General features: G+C 43.4%; 1 protein-coding gene and 1 long non-coding RNA gene across 8 annotated transcripts in view; both read right to left on the reverse strand.

Moving 5' to 3' along the window:
• Window positions 1–18,447, reverse strand: part of LOC126003365 (uncharacterized) — a 1,166,220-nt gene that overhangs the window by 717,213 nt on the left and 430,560 nt on the right. The window lies entirely within an intron of this gene.
• The window catches only part of ESRRG (estrogen related receptor gamma), a 530,543-nt gene that overhangs the window by 509,451 nt on the left and 2,645 nt on the right, over window positions 1–18,447 (reverse strand). For 2 of the 7 annotated variants that reach the window (XM_049769527.1, XM_049769522.1), the window contains exon 1: window positions 9,187–9,354. The exons of the other annotated variants lie outside the window; for them this stretch is intronic. The gene's annotated coding sequence lies outside the window, so the exon portion shown is untranslated. Of the gene's footprint in view, window positions 1–9,186; window positions 9,355–18,447 lie in introns of those variants that run through there. 7 annotated transcript variants of the gene reach the window in all.

Below are 18,447 nucleotides of genomic sequence, written 5' to 3' on the forward strand. Positions count from 1 at the left end.
GGGATTAATCCTGACATAAGATTAAATCAGAGTGTACTGTGTGCAAGGCAAGTGCCTTAACTCCTCTACTATATTTCTGGCTCCCAAATCGCTCTTCAAAGCCAACATGTGATATATTCTCCATTGCCTAGGGAAATTAAGGGGGTGGGGTCTAATCCAGTAATCAAACCTGTAAAAAAAACCTAAAAGTATTCAGGCTACTTACTTTCTCCCTGTCCTTTTGACTTTTGATTTTCCCAACTCAGGAAGAGTCTAGAATGGTGGATTCTCCATCTCAGCCTGTGGACAATCAGGGGCTCTGGGCTCTCAATTGTTAGGGCCATCATCATCAACTAAATTTCTTCCCATCCTTATCACATAGATCCCCACAGAACTGTCCTCAGAAAGGCAAAGTGCCTTGTGCTGGCACTTTGTGTTTCATGATCTTTTGCAACAGTCAAGTCAGTTACAGACCCAAGCTTCTCTAAAATATGCCTCCAACGTCTGCTGGCATGAGCCCATGGAGGATTTTGCCAGAGCCACAAATAGCACTTAACTCGCAATGAAGTGGAGCCTGAGTCTAGAGTTGTTGGGGATGGAGGGGAGTGGGGGTCGCCTGGTCCCGCACACTAACAAGCTAAAGCAAGCAAAGCATCCCAAACTTCCTCGCATATGCAAACTCCACATTTAATTTTCTGCAAGATTACCCGCAATAATTACAAAGTTTCTATCACACAGCCTTAAAAGCTTGGAACCAGGAGATCCATAAGAATTGATCCTTTATCTTTTTTTTTTATACCTTCACTGTGTATGTACTGTTATGGAGGAAAGCAAGCAATATTTTCCTCTTGTTCCAAGCTGAATTAAAGTGAAACTTTCCTAAAATGGATTTATTAGCAAAAATAAATAAATAAAAGACAAGTGGAAGCCTTCAGCATGCAAACTTACATGGCAACTAAAACAGAAGGCATTTGACTGGTGACCTGCGTAAGTATCTACACAGAACATCCTGAAGTTCATGGGATGACTCAGAATTTGACAATGCTGAGAGAGTAACAATTGTGATGAGGGGGAGTGGTAATAGTTTTGAGGCCCCCAAACTGGCTTCCCCATGATATGGTCTTGTCATATTCCAGGACAATTTAAGATTGTCCTTTGGGACAATGGACTGGTTCTGATTAATATCCAATCAACAGGAAGATTTAAGAGTCACAATGGATGCATTATTTCTGCCAGAGGCTGAGAAATTGAGCCACACCAAGAAATGAAACCCACAATACAGGGCTGGATAAGGATCTTACTTATCTGAGGTTTATAAAACAGAGTGCATGGGAGATGTGACATATCTTCATGTCACCTCCCTATAGCCACAGGACTTAGAAAGTTGCATTCCCAAAAGGAAGGGAAGGGAAATGATATGCTCATCTGGGCTCATGGCTCTAGATCTCTGAGGCAGCCAGAGTAAATGTCATCAGGGAGGGGGAAAATCCATGCACAAGGAAATGAGAGCAGAGGACCCGACCCTGGTACCTGACAGGGCAGGCACAGAGAGAACTTAGAGAATGCACTGAATCAACTGCCATACCATGACCCAGGAATGACACTTTCACTCTCCAAATAAGCTGAGGAGAAAGAAAAGGCCTGTCCACCAGGTCTGATTCATAAAATGAGTGAGATTCATAAAAGAGTGAGATTGGGGTGTTTGCCTTGTGGCCTGATGTCAGAGATTCCACTTAAGAGAGATGTAGGGAAGCTGTTTTACCCACAAAAATTCTGACGACTTCCCATTTCTGTCTTTCCTGCTTGATGGAGGGACCACTCAGCTGATTGGTATGGCCTTCACTTTCCAGTTCCTGTGCTCACTCAAATTCCAGCCCTTAAGCAAGCTCACAGAACAAGAAGGACTCTTGGCAGAGCCCTATGTATCCTCTACATAGAGTCAGGGAAGCTGTTGTGGATGGGGGCAGCTGGCCACTTGCTGTGATGCCAAAACACAATGAATCTCCCATGGAAAAGACCCTTGTGGAAAAGAAGATGGGGAAATGCCCAACTTTTTTTTTGCAAACCCAATGGTGGCATTTCATGCAGGATCAAGTTATATGTGTACCTGCATGACAAAGCTCTGCCAGGACACCCTTGATTCTATCTCTGCTCTCAGGGGGATCCTGGAGGTGAACACAAGTATGTTAACTCAATACATGTGTACCCAAGTTTGTAGAAGTTACTTCTAGAACCACCACTCCCAGGGAAGATATGATAGCAAGAAAAATACAAATCTGGGGCCGGAGAGATAGCATGGTGGTAAGGCGTTTGCCTTTCATGCAGGAGGTCATTGGTTTGAATCCTGGCGTCCCATATGGTCCCCCGTGCCTGCCAGGAGTAATTTCTGAGCCTGAAGCCAGGAATAACCCCTGAGCACTGCCAGGTGTGAGCCAAAAACCACAAAAAAATATACAAATCTATTAACTATAGGGCAAAGCCAGAATAAATGGTTTTAAGGGGAAAAATGGCATAGACCTTAGAGAGGAGAGTGCTCAATCTCTGCAGAACTAGGTTTCTTAATCCATAAAACTGGAAAAAGTGGTGGGGGGGAGAAGGGGAATGGGACTGATTTAGCTCACAAGATGGTTTTTGGAAAACCAATTCAATGAGAAGTGAAAAAAAAAACACTTTTAAATAGAAAGCTTTAAATAAGAAAAGCATCGAATGTCCTAGCTCATCTAACTGAAAATTTTAGTTGCAAAAACATAACCAGACTTTAGGAATTTCCAGTGTGGCCAAAAGAATGCAAAGATGAAAATGATGATTCTGACATTATTTGTTATTCATGTCAATGTACCTGCTCTTGTGCCTAAAGCCTTGGATGAAATTTCCAAAATGTAGGTTGTACAAAGTCCAAGAGTGCACAATATTTAAAGGTAAGTGTAAATCTAAACCCATTCTTTCTACTGCTTGTCTTGAAAAATCCATGTCTAAAATTATAAAGCTCCTCTGCCTTCAGGACCCAGAACTGCTTGCCTTGAGTTATATTTTTTCTGACTTTCTTACTCTGCTTCTCTCAAGCTCCACAGTCTCCTTTTTTTTTCCACCTCTTTCTATTATTTTATTAGCCATTGTCTCTTTTGCCTGACGTTTTCCTGTCCACAAGCCAGAAATGAGTTATATCTCTAGACTTTCCTGATTATGGAATCACAAAAGTTGCTTTTTTTAATTTCTGTGATCATCTCCACTGGGTCAACTTGGAGTCTTCTGAATACACTCAAATAAATCTGCCCTATGATTCTCTCATGATTTCCATTTTTTCTCAAAAAAAAAAATCTACCATTCCTAGCCTCATTGCAAGTATCTCCTTTTTAATGAGCCAGCCTAATAATGATGACAAATTTATGTCTCTGTTCTTCATGTTCTGGGCAAGTTTGAGTATCTCATAGAGCTACAATATTCTCATTTATAAGCTGGAAAGGGGCAAGAAACTATTTTTCTCTCTAAAGAATAATGGAGCAAATTATGATCCCATATAAAACACCTGCCTGGTTCAAAGGTAAGAATCTAATGAAAAACATTTTTACTTCATCCAAATGAAAACTCGGTTTGATGACTCTGGGACTCATGCGACAATGATATTTGTGGAGAAAATATCTGGAGATCATACCATGTAGAAACAGTGCTCCATGAAACAGCTCAAAGGATAAGAAGTTGCTGAAGAGTGGGAACAGAGCCCTCGCTTTGGTCCAGGAGCTTTTCTTAGTGTTTCCTAGGAGCTAACTCTCTCATTTCCTGCATCATCAGAGCAATTGGGCACCATTGTGGTACCACAGAAGATAGGGCAATGAAAGTCTGTTTCAGCTTCTTCCCAAGGTCATGATTGAGAGTTAGTGGTTAAAACTGAATTCCAATCCAGGTCTAGCTCCTGGGCTAGGAGGAAAAGCAACTTTCAAAAAAATGGTGTCTACACCATCAACATGTGTGACACAATCGTTGAGTACCAGACTAGATGTGCTGATCATTTCCTTTTGAAATTAAATGAAGATGATGAGGTGGTCCTTATGATGCCACAATCTTTCACACTAGATCCCTAGTTCCTACCTACTCCAGGAAGGAAGCAGGGTGGGCCACACTGCAGCACTGGGACTTGCTGAGAGTCCTGGGTTCCTTTGTGGTACCCGTAGCCATTCACTATAGCATCAATACCTTGATAGCCCCCCTTATCATCACCTCCATTGTATTACTCACATGTCTCTCTGTCAGGTAATCCACTGCACCCATTTTTGATCTATAGTGCTGTAAAAGGAAATGCTCCAAAGGAATTAGCCCACTGTAGATACCAACATATAAGATGACCCCAAGCCTCCCCCAAAATGCTCCACCAACACTGACCTAGCCCAGGCAAAAATATGAGAACATTCAGGCACTGGACCATGTCCCTCCCAGTCTTACTGAAATACTTGTCACAAACCTCAGTGACCCACGTTGATTTATTGCTTGGTTGTAGGTATTTCTGAGTTATTTTAGCCTCAGTTTTACCATAGAAGAAAACACAGATTGGCTAGTCTTCTCAAGGACAGTTTCTATATTAGCACATAAGGGTTAGAAGATATTATTGGAAAAAAATGGTCTCAGTCAAGCTGGCCATTTCCTAAGCTGATTCTTTCCAGCATCATACTTCACTGAAGACAAGAAGCCCTAAGAGAGCATGTGTTCAGAACTTTGTAACCCAGTGCTAGTTTTACAACCCCCAAGAATTACTTTTGAATGAATGGTTCATCCTTTAGTTGCAAGATTCCAGACCTAGAGCCAGAGCAATAGATAGGACAGCTGTGATGGCTCTTGCCTGGCATTCAGCTGACTTTTGTTGGGTCCCTGGTGTCCTCCATGAGACCCTGAGCCTGCCAGAACTGATCCCTGAGTCTAGAGCCAGAAGTAACCCCTACCAGGTGTGACTCCCCTTCAAAAATGCTTTGACCTAACTGCTATATTGAAGATCTCCCTGGCCATAGAGCACTCACTGCCATTGTAACTCAATGTTAGCAGCAGACACTGGGGAGAGAAGGGGAGAGAAGAGAGCAGGCTCTGTTGGAGGGGCTGACAAAACTGGCCCTCTAAATGGAGGGTTAAAAGAGAAGGCAGTCGCATGGACAAACAGGGTGCCTTCTCTGGAGAGCCTTGCTGGGTCCTTGTCTTCCTTCTCAGAGGGCAAAAGAATCATCACAGTCCTGTAAGGAACACATTTTTTCCATCTTCACCTGCCACAAACTCCACCAGAGGCAAAGTCCATCTGACAAAAATCCTGTCTCTGCTTTGATTCTGTGCGAAAAGGAGATTAATTGTTGGGAGGCAAGAAGAAGCCATCTGACTGCCGACTGCAGCTTGGGGGTTCAAAGCCTTTGCTACTAAGGGAATTGCCATAAGGGATGCCCCTTCCCCTCCATGCACTTTAATCGATGAATCAACAAATCGTCCTTGCACCAGGCTTCCCCAGGGTCTGCGGGGCACTTCAGATGTGCCTCTTGGGCTCAGCAGCAGGAGGAAGGAAAACAGAGCTGGCTGGACTCCTCTTGAACTTTCCATTTATAAAACAGAAGTGAGCATGAAAGAACATGGAACTCCCATCTGCCTTTTCTCTCTCTTCCCTGAACCTTCTGGTCCACAAAGAAAAAAAAAAGAAAATACTACAGAGCTGTGAGAATATAGGAGAGCTCGAAGAAAGAAGGAAAGAGGGAAGATATGAGGAGGACAGGAATGCAAGGAGAAAGAGAGATAAAAGACAAAAGGCAGGAAGGGAGAGAGAGATAGAGAGAGAAAGACAGAGAGGAAAGACAGTCAAAAACATAAATTTCAGGACAGTCAAAGAACAGACTGTTGAGGACAGTCATCACCAGCTTCTAGCATTGGCTTGTAGGTGAAATCAGCACATTGCCTTGGGACCCAGGACATCCACCCTCCTAGAAGCCAAGTGTCCTTAAATAATGTGCATGAAGAGGAACATGACATGCAGCTACTAAGATACAGCTTCCAGCTCTCAGTGAGCTCTCTCAAGATGACAGGATGCTCCAAAGGGACTTACCATCTCCCAAGTGGTGACAAATGCCATCAGCATGCCACAGTCATTCGAAGAGGGCTGTCTAGATGGGGAATGCTCATCCCTTTCAGAGGCAACACTTAGGGCAAGGGTTTACTTATATCTTCACACTGTCCCTCTGCCAATTCCAGGTATAAAACCAGCAAGGGCAGGCTGAGGCCTGATCATGCGCCAGACACTGTGTGAAACACCCTAATTCTACCAATTCTACTTGACCCTTCACTTGCCCAGTGGGGTGAGTGGCACTCCTCAATCCACAGATAAGAACTTGGAGGCTGTAGACCTGAAGTTGTGTGGCTTGAAATCTAGCACATCATTCAGTACCCAGCCAGACTGTGGCCTGTCAGAAACTGTAAGATCCAAGTTCTAATTCCCTGGAGTTGCAGCCTCAATCCTTCACTATCTTCTTCGAGAATCTTCTTCAAGAGAAGAACAAAGTATTTTGTGCATTAGGAGAGCTACAACATCCCAGTTGGGTGCTGGGGGCGCCTCTGGGCTTACTCCCAGTGATGTTCACGAGACCATGAGATACTAAGTGTGGAACCCAGTGTTCCTACATGCAAAGGGCCAATTTGCCCTTTGAGTCAGCATCCGAGTTCAAGAACTACAGATATTTATAGTGTACCCCCAATAAAGTAGGATTTGACTAGAGTAGAGGTTCTCATGCTTATTAGGCTTACCATGAGCCCCTTTTCAGGAAAAAAAAACAATCACTCAGCACCTCTCTAGAGATCTACCTGCAAGTGAACAAATAGAAAGCGCCCCCCAGTGGCACCATAAGCTACTGCTACCCACCAGAGGGAGAAACCCTGGACTCTCACATCTGCTTCAAATTGCTCCTCTTCCCCCAGGCTAAAGGACTCAGGTTTCGAGGAAATAGAAGCACAAGGAGAACACAGACCGATTCAAAACAGCATTTGCTAAATCAAAAACTCGGGATAGAAAAAGGGCACTGAAGACTTGTCTTCTGCCTGCCAGTCCAAATACTTGAACCTCCTGGCCAGACTGGTTCTTCTGCGGCCGTGAAGGGGCCCAGCCCCAGAAAAACAAACAAGGGGATTCTGCTAGACAGTAGGACGCTTCTAGCCCAGCAAGTCAGCAACTCTCCACAGTGCTCTCCTGCCCTGGGGTGATCTGTTTCATTCCAAGACCCACAAGTTAGACGTGAGGCTCAGGGGTTAGTTCAGGCCTATTGAACTTGGAGACACACATAACCAAACACTGCCAGCTTTGGCTTCAAGAACTCTGGTTTCCTGCAATAGGGGCTTGGGACCCTGAATCCCTGAAGCCAGGATACCCACCCTCCCCACCTGAGTTCCAAATCCTTCCTGTCCTTTTCAGCCCACGAGCTTGACCATTCAATTCCTCTGACTAAGCAGAGTTGGTATCCGCACGCTCCATGCCCAGCAAGGTTGAGCCCTTCCTGAAGGCAAAGACCTGCTACGTATTTCTTGGCCACAGGCACATTTATTAAAAGAACCACTTTGCAGGCCAGCAACTACCTTGACCAGCCCTGTACAGACGGTTCCAGGCCAAGATCTATACAGATGGACCGTTGGAGATAGATCGGGCCTGCAATCCAGGAAAGCTGTGTAGACGGAAGAGAGCAGAAAAACAGCAAGTCCCAAGCTCCAGAAAGATGGACCATAGACAGCAAAGACCCTGTGTGAGTGCCCTGCACTCGAGGTCATCCCAAGAGGACACACAGCTCCCAGAGAGCGTGACTTTGCATGAAAGCAGCCCATTGTGGGCCACACACACACCTCTTTCGTGGTCCTCTCTGATGGTACTTACTTGCCCATGGAAATGCCCAGGGCACCGCACAGTGGAACCAGGTTTGTGCGACTCCATACATGCAGCCTGTTGGGGTCCTGCCAAGTTCATGGAGAAAACTACCTGGTTCCAAGGAGTGGGGTGCTTAGGTGAGGCTGGGGGCAGGGTGGGTTGGGGGAGAAAACAAAGGCTTTCCCTTTAAAACCCAGCTGAAGCTGACACCACGTCACGTGACCTTTTACCGTAATTTCTATTAAAATCATTTCATGTCTGGTTGCCTCTGCGCTCCGGGCTCATTTGTATTGTTTACAACCAGTCAGCGCACTGGCAGTTAGTGGGGGCTGCAGCCATGGTTACCCGTGTTCACATTCACCAGTTCAATGGAATGCAGCTAGGCTGTGGGCTGCAGGCAGCCGGCTCTTAAGAAACCACAATCCAGCTATCAATCAGGGTAATCTGAGAGAAATTAATCTTATAAACATAAGTATGGGTGCATATTAAAAATTGATAGGAAAGAGGGGCCCGGCCTTTTGATTGGTCCGATTCACCAAAGTGGGCGAGCCGAGACTCGACTTAGAGACTCCTAGAATTGGAGCCCGAGTGATTTCTCTCTGACAGCCCTTCACAAGGGGAACAGGGGAGTCAACGCACATGCCCCCCCCCCCCCACCATCACCCCCAGCCCTCCCTGCCTCCCTAAATTTGGGAGCATGTATTTCACCTGCACACTTGCAGGGTGGAGCGTGTCTTGCTCTGTAATCCCAGTCAAGTAACTTAAACAGCCGGATTCAAGACAGAGCCAGGCACCTGCCCCACAGTATCCGGGTAGGTTCTATTAAGACCCAAACCTCAGTGGGACGCTCTTTAGGCGTCAATGAAAAACTGCCAATGAATGTGGTACGGCACAAGTCAGAATGGTCCAAACGCAGGCCCCCTACCCAAGAATATAGGAGGTTAAATCTCTCAACTTATCACCCACCCAGCCCAGCCACCCTCCCTGAAGCAAAACTTCTTTCTCAAGGTGGACAATGACCCACCAGGCTCATTCCTCAGCCTCCTGGAGAAGTTTTCCCAGGTACGGGCTCAGTGTCCATGCCTTGCCAGTCCCGTCTCTGTGCTCCATAAGAACAGCAAATAGTTAAAGCTACCAGATTACAACCCCATCTACTGCAAAGTCACTGTAGCCGAAGCTCCAATTGATTTGCTTCCTGCGAACGAATGGAAAATGAAGGTAATAGAACATCGGTGGGGGGGAAAAGGGCAAAGAAAAAAGAAAAAAAAAAATCCCTCCTGCCCTGCTGCTCAATTACTGTCTAATGTCTCAGCCCTGAGGATCGCTGCTTCTGAGATACATACCGGCAGGTCCTGGGTCCTTCCAAGACTTTGGTGCAGTTTCAAGGACAAACGTGTGACTGGGAAGCCTCGCTTCTGTGCAGCCGGCAGCCAGGCTGGGCTGTGTGGGCAGGCAGGAGCGGGGTGCTGAAGCGGAGCCCGCAGAGGGAAAGTTCCTGCGCGGGGCAAGTCTCGGGGTTAAAAAGGCGGCTGTGTCTGCCGGGTGGATTGGCTCGCCGGCCGTGGAGACACTGTACCAGCTGATCTCTTTGCAGCCCTGCGGGAAGGAACCGCTCCTGAAAACCCGCGGCATCGCATTTCAGCCCAGCCCCGTGCCAAGTGCTGGAGAGAACACAGCAGCCCTGGACAACTTCACACAATTCGCCCTCTCTGGCCACGGGTCCAGGGAAGGGGTACACGCAAAGGGTCTCCCCAGATGGGCCCCCTAGCCACTCCCCGCCCGCATGCATGAAACTGCATGTAATTTCCACAACATTGTGCACCTGCCCATTCAGACCCCCCAGAGGAAGAGACCCCGCGAGGGGGCAAGGAGGGGGGCTGACATTGACTTTGCTGGGTTCACTCACTTGCAAGAATTATCTTTCCAGCATTTAAAAATAAAATCAAATAAAACCCAGAGTGATAACACAGCAGAAAAGGCACTTGTCTTGCACTTGACCGACCTGGGTTCAATCCCCAGCATTCCTGAGCCTACTAGTAGTGATTTCTGAGTGTAGAGCCAGGAGTAAACCGTGAGCCCTGTCTAGTACAGTCCAAAAACCAATCCCCACTCCCCCCAAAAAAGTTTAGAACAATAATAATAAAATAAAGAATCTCATGATGCAAAGCCGTTTCCCAGCTGCTCTTATAGGAATCCTCAGATATGCTCCTGTTTGGGGTGAGAAGTAATTAAGACACTGTTCCCTGATTCAGAGAGGACCAAGGACTACAATGTTCACTCTGGATTCTGCTGGAGGAGGAGGTGAACTTAGTGCTGTTCCTTGTAAATCAAGGAAACAACCATCCTTCACCCCAGGAGTGTCTCTTCCTAGGAAGAGGTCAACAAAGGGCAAGCAGGCAATACAGCATCCCTAAAAGGCTGCTCATTGCAGAGATCCCTGAGTGGAAATTCTAGAAAGTTAGAGAGGGCTGGGGGCTGCTTGTGGCTGTACAAATGAACCCCAATTCCTAGTTAACCCTTTGCTGATCATTGTGCTGCTGGTTCTGCCTTCTCTGGACCCCAAGAAGAGGCCATGTGCCTATTTCTTGGTGGGCTTTTCCTCAATTTTCCCATTCTTCCTTTAAAAGTAAAGAAGAGGGGAGCTAGAGCAATAGCACAGTGGAAGGGTGTTTGCCTTGCATGTGGCCTACCCGGGATGGAACAGGGTTCAATTCCTGGCATCCCATATGGTTCCCTGAGCCTGCCAGGGGTAACCCCTGAATGCCACTGGGTGTGACCCAAAAACCAAAGATAAATAAATAAATAAATAATAAATAAATAGAGAAAAGCAACAGGTGAAGCCAAGATGGCATTGAAGGTTTGGAGAACACAGGGGAGGTTCTCCTCTGTGTCTGTGAGCTGTTCACTCCAACATTCTTCACAGCTTTCTATTTTATTCTGGTCAAGCTCTGGTTCCCGAACAATGTCAATTCCCTAGCTCTGGATAGATGGAGCCTCCCCTGAAGGCTCAGGCTCCTGCAGCCCCTCCAATTATCTCACCTGCAGAGGAACAGAAGAGTTTTGTATCTCAGAACTTTTGTCTTCCCCTGTGTACAAGGAACACCTCTGATCCTGACAGCTGAGGAGGCTCCAAAAAGAGAGCCTGGTTCCTGCCTAGAGAAACAGCTCAGCCTCCAGCCTAGTAGATGCAGCCCAAGCATGGTTCTCTCCTTCCCTCCCTGGTCCCCAAGTCTGTCATCCAGAGCAGAAAGAGCCTCAAAGGTCCGCAGAACCACCCGCAGAGATGGGCAGCCAAATTTCCCAATGACAAAGAGGTGCACGCCTCTTCAAAGAAAGCAGGGTTCTCCTGAGTCTTGCTCTACCTGGGCCTCAAAATTCTCTGTGGAGTGTTCAATCTTAGGAGGAGGCTCTATTGCTATAGCTCTTCTGCTAACTAATTCCTGTGTGTGTGTGTGTGTGTGTGTGTGTGTGTGTGTGTGTGTGTGTGTGTGTGTGTGTGTTTGTGTGTGTTTAGTCCTTCCACACAGAGAGGGGTAAGGCCTTTAATGTGAGGGAGTATTTCTTATACTTCTTAATGTGAGGAATATTTCTTTCTCTTCTGCTGTAGACTCCTATCTTGATGTTCCTCATACAACATGTCTCATGACCCAGGCTATGTTTATAAGGAACTCAAGTAGGTCCATTTTGCTTCAACTGATCAATCTCAGAAAAAGCAAGTATTCAACAAATAATGGCTCTTGATAGCTTTCCTGAATTCATCCTCCCTTGGCTTTCAGTGATTTCCAAATAACTCCATGCATGCCAAAGGTTATCAGCTTTTTAACATGAACTCATAATTAAGCCACCCAACGATGACCCCCAATTGTTTAGTTACATATTACATTTTGGCAATACTAATTAAGTTAAATATTAAATACTAATTAATTTAGACTTGATCCCAAGTCCCCTCACTATTTCTTTGTCTACCAGAGTTCCAAGGCCAGCAGGGTAGAATTTTGCTGATCATTATTTTGTGATTGAACAAATAACTTATCAGGTGAATCCAGCAGACTTGGGAATCTGTTCCTTACAAATATGACATCCCTGTAGAAACAGACTAAATTTCTTAAATATTTTACCATCTCCGAATTCATTTTAAACTTTAAAGTGTAGTCCTTCTACATTTCTGATGGGGGAAACTTGGCTAGCCATTTATCAATGAATCATATATAAACATAAAAAATTTCTTAAAAGAGATCTATATAATATCTAAAAGTTGGAGTCCAACCAATACATTACTTTAGTTAGTTCTGTTAGCTCCTGGAAATCTTTTCTAAATGGAATTTACATCATAATTTATAAGTATTTGCTGCCAAACAAGGAATACTTCAACCTTAACAAAAGTCCAGGAAATTTAGACCAATACAAATTCAGGGTGAAAGTAATACCATAACAGGCAATATTGAGGAAATAAAAACCATGACAGACTGTTCCCAGTGTCACCATGTGCTTATTTGGACAAGCTGTGGCCATCGGGAAGGGAACGTTTGTCCTTCTCATGCTCAAATTGTGCAAACATCAGGATTCCCACTCTGGCTAGCACTGGCCACCTTCAGCCAGCCAGCTCTGTATTACTTCCTGCTTTCTGCCGAAATCAATACCTCATCACCTATCACAGATCCTGGAACACTGTGCACAGGAAACTACTCAAGACCCTGACAGTTAAGCAAGCTGATAGCAGACACAGGCATGGTCAGGCCTGCTGGGCCTGGAGAATGACCACCAAGGAGTCTAAATTCACTTTTTGGCCTTTAAGACTCAGTCAACTCTCTTAAATGCCAGTGCCTTCAGGATCCACCTGTTTACAGAGATGAGAAATTTCTAGACTATCATCATATCATGAGATCTCACAAGTAGGCTATCACCTGTGAAAAATACCAACAGGATGATGCTGTGTTTCCTCATCCCAAAGCAAATTCCTGAGAAATTTCACCTCATGCACTCTCCTTTCCCTTCAAAAGCCAAGTTTCCATTCCTGCCTTTTTGACAAAATTCAGCAAAATTCAGGAATGGATCATCATTATACATACATACATACACACACACAAACACACACACACAGTGTCCCACTTGCACATGTCCACACAGCAGTCACACACATCAATTAATACACTCTCTCTACCTATGCCTATGCCTCCGTTTATTGCCTTTAGCAACTTTTATCTTTTCCTCTTGTATTTTAGTCAATGACTTCAAGGAATAATTTCACTCCATGTTTCCTTGTCTTCCCACATCTCATTGGCCTGAATTGTCAAAATTCAAATTGGTTCAAAATAAACCTAGAGGTGATTCTAAGCCAAGAGATGGTCATATACTTGGCAAGAGCTCTCTAAATATCCCTTTCAGGTTGTCTGCAATTGTTTCATTCTATCATTTTAACTTCTGCCAGTACATACATTCTCTTGAACATCGACACTCTGGAGACTAGATATATGAGAAACTATCACTCCATTTATAAAATGGTCTTTGTGTTATGCTTATTACTTGAATTCTAATAAAAGTGTTTTTCACATGATTTTCTATCCCTGTTCTATTTCACTCCAATAATTAACATAGACTTTTATGGTCTAGTCTAGAAAAATCATCAGCCTTTGAGATTGTTTTCTGCAAAGAAAAAGGTATTTCAAATAGCTAATAATTGATGTACAAATGAAAAAAGTATATTGTAAACTCGGTGTTTGTTTCTCAGGAGGCGTCCGTTTCAAACCACTGAGCCCAAACTCATTTCCTATTTGACAAACTAATATTTCTACTCATGGTACGAGGCCAAACTTAAATAATTAGTTTGTAGACTAGAAATAAACAGAGGCAGAATTAATTGGTTGACTCACTGTTAAGCAATCACTTAATTCCAAATCACAGATGTAGACCATCTAGTCCAACACCTTCTTCAGTTTAGAAAGGAGGATAAGAGGCTCAGATGTTACCAATAAAAACAGATTAACAAATTGCTAATTCAGAAGGTGACAAAGCCCAAGGCTCACTAGGCTTTATATCTTATTTCTGCACCGTTTAGAAAATATATATTCACACTAAAGAGAAAAGAAATTCTCAAGGACTGGATTAAACTGTCCATCTCAGGAGCCAATCGCAAATTTTGCTCCACACAGAGTAAGTTGGGAAACTACACTATCTCTGTTCACTTCATATTTGCAATGAGTAGAACAGCACTACAAGTACAGCTTCTAAGAAGAGAAATAACTCACAAATTTCTTGATTTATGTTTGAAAACATAATACCAGGCATTAAATGATTTCTCTAACCTTCTGTTTTCTTTCAGAATACTTGTAGACAGAAGGGAGAGCCCAAAAAAATTATGTTGGATGGTTTTTACTATAATAGAAATTTATGATAAACAAGGATCCATGCTCTACCGCATCCACACTCACATACATGGGCGCGTGCGTGCACGTGTGTGCGCACACACACATACACACACACACACACACACACAAATGCACATATCCTTAGATGTCCCCATTCGGAGAGGAGAGAGAAAGAGAGGAGAGTGAAGGAGGAAGTTCTGATGGAAGAATCTTTTTTCCTAGAATGTTTACAATGTGAAAACAGATTGACTGTTGAATCAAAAGTATCTTCCAAAGAATGGCTTATGGATAATTTATGGTTATCAACTGTAATGCACAATGCAAATGTTAACTATTCTCATTGTTAGTATTTAACATATATGGAAATTTGTTTTACAAATTATAATTGTGCTAATAAAATCAGGTATTTGTGAAGATAAATTATATTGGTCATAATATTGGCCTTATTAATGTAATATATCTTTCAGATATATTAGGGCAGAAATGTGAACGAAGCATCCTGGCAATACAGAGATCTTAGCAAGATGGTTTTACCTGCCACCTAAGCATGAACAGAAATGCCAAATTTTTTCATCTGCAAAGGAAGTTGGCATCCTAAATTTCACTCTTTATGACAGTAAAAATCATGCAGATTTATGGATCAAGTGAAAAACTTCATTTGTAGAAGGGAACTAAAGCAAGCATGCTGATTCATTAGCATTCTTTACAGGGTTCCATCATGGATATTTCTTTTAGCATCTGCATCATAAGATACAACCATAAATGTCCCAAAGTCCATAAAACAGCTATGAAAAATGCCTGCATTTTGTCACAGGGATCCAAAAAAACATACTCTCTTTGATAGTAACTCTGGTCCTTGCCTTGGTTGAACCAAGTAGACAGTCTACATATAAGAAACAGAAAAAAAAAAAAAAAAAAAAAAAGCTCTATAGTCAAATTCCCAGTGATTCTTTTTCACTACCTACAGTCTTTCCCTGTATCATACTATCAATGCCCTGAACAATATTTATACAGGTGCCCATGGGAAAAGGAGGTAAGTGCTGGGACTTATATGCAAATCAAGGTGGTTGGAAGGCAAAATAGGGGTGTCTTGCCACTGAAAAACTCACACCAGCATTGAGTTCATGAGTGGTAGTTCATCTTCAAGAAAAACGTTTCCCTGCCTATATTCAGTAATCATGAAATATAAAATACTTGAATTGTTATAATGGGCATTTCCATCATTTTAATTGAAAGATTTGCAAAGATTTATCTTGAGTTATCAAAAATTTTGTGACTTGAATCACCAGCTCTGAAACCATAAGCCTATGGTCACTGCATTCTATTGCAAAGGACTCCTGAACTTTCTTTAGCCAGCTCCTGGGAGGGAGGGGAATAACTTATATATTGTACCTCTAACCACCAAATCTCCAGATCCATTACAAGGTACTTTTATCAATAAGGTTCAAGAGAATCTGAAAAGATGGCTCCAGTAAAACATCCTTCAACTCCTCCAAGGCACCCCAATCCTATCTACCAACCTCAAAGGGTGGGGGCACTTGCAGCGAAATTCCTAGTGCTCTGGGAAAATGAAACTCAAAACTGAATTGCCATGCTGTATCCTTTTGCAGCTAACAGGAATGGATGGGAGAAATTGTGTGCACAAGATCCCCCAGCACACTCTTTTCATCTTATCAAGAGATTTTTAAATGAATAAAAGATCACAATGTTACAAAACTTAGTAATCATGACTTCAAAAAGACAGATGCTATTGTTCATGGAGAAATCTGCAGTTGGTTTGCTCATACCAGTGGTTCAATCGAAAGATTCACCAGGGGTTCCCTGGAGAAAAAAGAAGATTCTACATTTACATGGAGATGGAGTATTTCCAAATGCATAGTACCTAAAAAGGCAGACACTGTCAAGGTTTTTTAGTGAGAATAAATCCCATTCTATTAGGGACATATTGATGCAATCATGATCTGCATTTCATAGAATCTTGTCTGCTTCTATACCATTCTGGTTTCTAGGTTGGTTCTTAGTACTATTTTTCCAAGAAGTTAAAATTCAACTCTCTTCCATAGTCAAGTCTCCACACAAGCAAGGCACAATTACTATTGTATACATAGCTGTGGATGGGTGCAGAGAAAGACCACAGAAATGGTAAATAATTGAAAAGTATAATGACTTAATAGAGTAGCAAGCTTGGTTTACAATGCAGCCAATTTGAAGCCATAAAAATACTGTGTAAAATTTTTATCTTGTGGTTGACCATTCCCTATTCTATCTATTATTCAAAGGTATCTCAAGAATGTTTTTCCTCATTAATGTGGCTTTTGGCGTTTCCTTCAAAAAATCCATCTGTTCCTGCAGTTTTCCAACAACTTTGGAAGCCAGGAACAGAAAAAGGGCTGCAAAGGCCCTCACTAGAATAGTGAGCTATTCGAAGTCCAGTAGCAAGCAATATAAGATGTTGATCAGCAAGGCAAAGTTGAACATCTTCAGATTCATTTTGCATTGAACAGTCAAGCACACATCCCCAAGTTTTATTGGGATTTTAGTTTGTTTTTGTAAAGCATGACTAAAACTACTTATATCCACACATCTGTAAACAAAAGGAGAACTTAGACCTAACTTTGTTTGGGATAAATCAAAGATTTATATGTATTATTAAAATGTTTAGATCACACACAGGGTTTCTCACTGTGAGTGTTTGGCTAGTTCCCGAAGGAGCAATACAAAAAAAAAAAAAAAAGAAATGTAGTGGGTCATAGTGATAGTACAATGGGTAAAGCATTTCACTTGCATGCAGCTGACCTGGGTTTGACCCCCAGCATTCCATATGGTACCTTGAATCTGCCAGGAGTAATTCTTGAGCACAGAGCCAGGAAGTAACCCCTAAGCATCTCCGTATGTGGCACCAAAACAAGACAAAAAGACAGTTAGGATGCATTTTGAACATAAATAAGCAAGCCTATCACCTCTGCCAGGCTCCTATTAAAATTCTAGCTGACCTGAATGTGCCTGAAAGCTGCTGCGAACAACTACGGGTACTTTCTCCACTTCTTTCTGCTCCCAACATCATCACTGTCACTGTCTGCATACTGATATCTCAAGAAATAGCGATCAGTACATCCCCTTTCTAAAGCCAATGCGGTTCCCAGCTCAGAAGCAGGTTGAGCAACTTTGTAGGTGCTCAGTATTAAAAATCTCATTGCAGTGATGAGCTCTACTCCCTGGCACTGAGGACCATGGTTCTCTTCTGGAACTGGAGGGACCATCACATTCTCCTGGCACTGAGAACCATGACATTCTCTTGGCACTTTGCAATCTCTAATGAGAATCACCAAGAATCAGGCACACTCAGAGCAGCACACACTCACCCAAGATGCACCTGTTGTGTTCCATAAAAGCAGTACCACCCATTCTGGTCTACCTCTCTCTCCTCATCACACAGGTATCGATGCTATTTTGACTTATGACAAAAAATAAATGACCTCAGACTCCTGTTCATCACTCCAATGGATGGAGAGTTCTAGCTGCCCTAAGACATTGCTCTGGACAGTCCTCAGAATTTAGGCAACATGAATTTTATGACGTAGGAAGGTAGTGTGAATACAGATAATAAGGCACAGCCCACAGACAAGAGCATCTTGGAAAGAACAGTGGGGTCTGTTCAATGAGAAAGAAAACCCCAGTAAAAGTAAGTCTCATGAACAATGTTGTAAATGCTCTGCTTAACAAAGTCGTTATTAAAAATAAAAAGCAGTTTTCCATTAAGCCTTCAGTTCCTGCCCGCTCTTCACATCTGCAGCCAGAATTGGGGACTCTTCATATTTTTCTCTTTCCCACATCAGCACCCTGTCTAGAGTGGGTGCTGTAAGGCCAGGAAAGGGTCCAGAGCCCTGACATCAGCAGTCCCCACCCCACTCTATCCCCCTTTCAGTCATGTCTTCCCTCCTCTCCAGGCTGCAGTATCAGAATTAGAGTATCTTTCCAACACACGGTCTAATTTATTTGGTCTTGGGGCAGGAACAAACACGACTTTCTCATCAAATCCAAACCAAGGGGATCGGAGCAGTGGCACAAGTGATAAGTTGTCTGCCTTGCCTGAGCTAGCCTAGGATGGACCGTGGTTCAATCCCCTGATGTCCCATATTGTTCTCCAAGCCGGGAGCGATTTCTGAGCCTAAGGCCAGGAGTAACCCCTAAGCATCACCAGGTGTGGCCCAAAAACAAATACAAAAAATTCCAAACCAA

Source organism: Suncus etruscus, chromosome 3, assembly GCF_024139225.1.
Source record: "Suncus etruscus isolate mSunEtr1 chromosome 3, mSunEtr1.pri.cur, whole genome shotgun sequence".
Classification (NCBI taxonomy): domain Eukaryota; kingdom Metazoa; phylum Chordata; class Mammalia; order Eulipotyphla; family Soricidae; genus Suncus; species Suncus etruscus.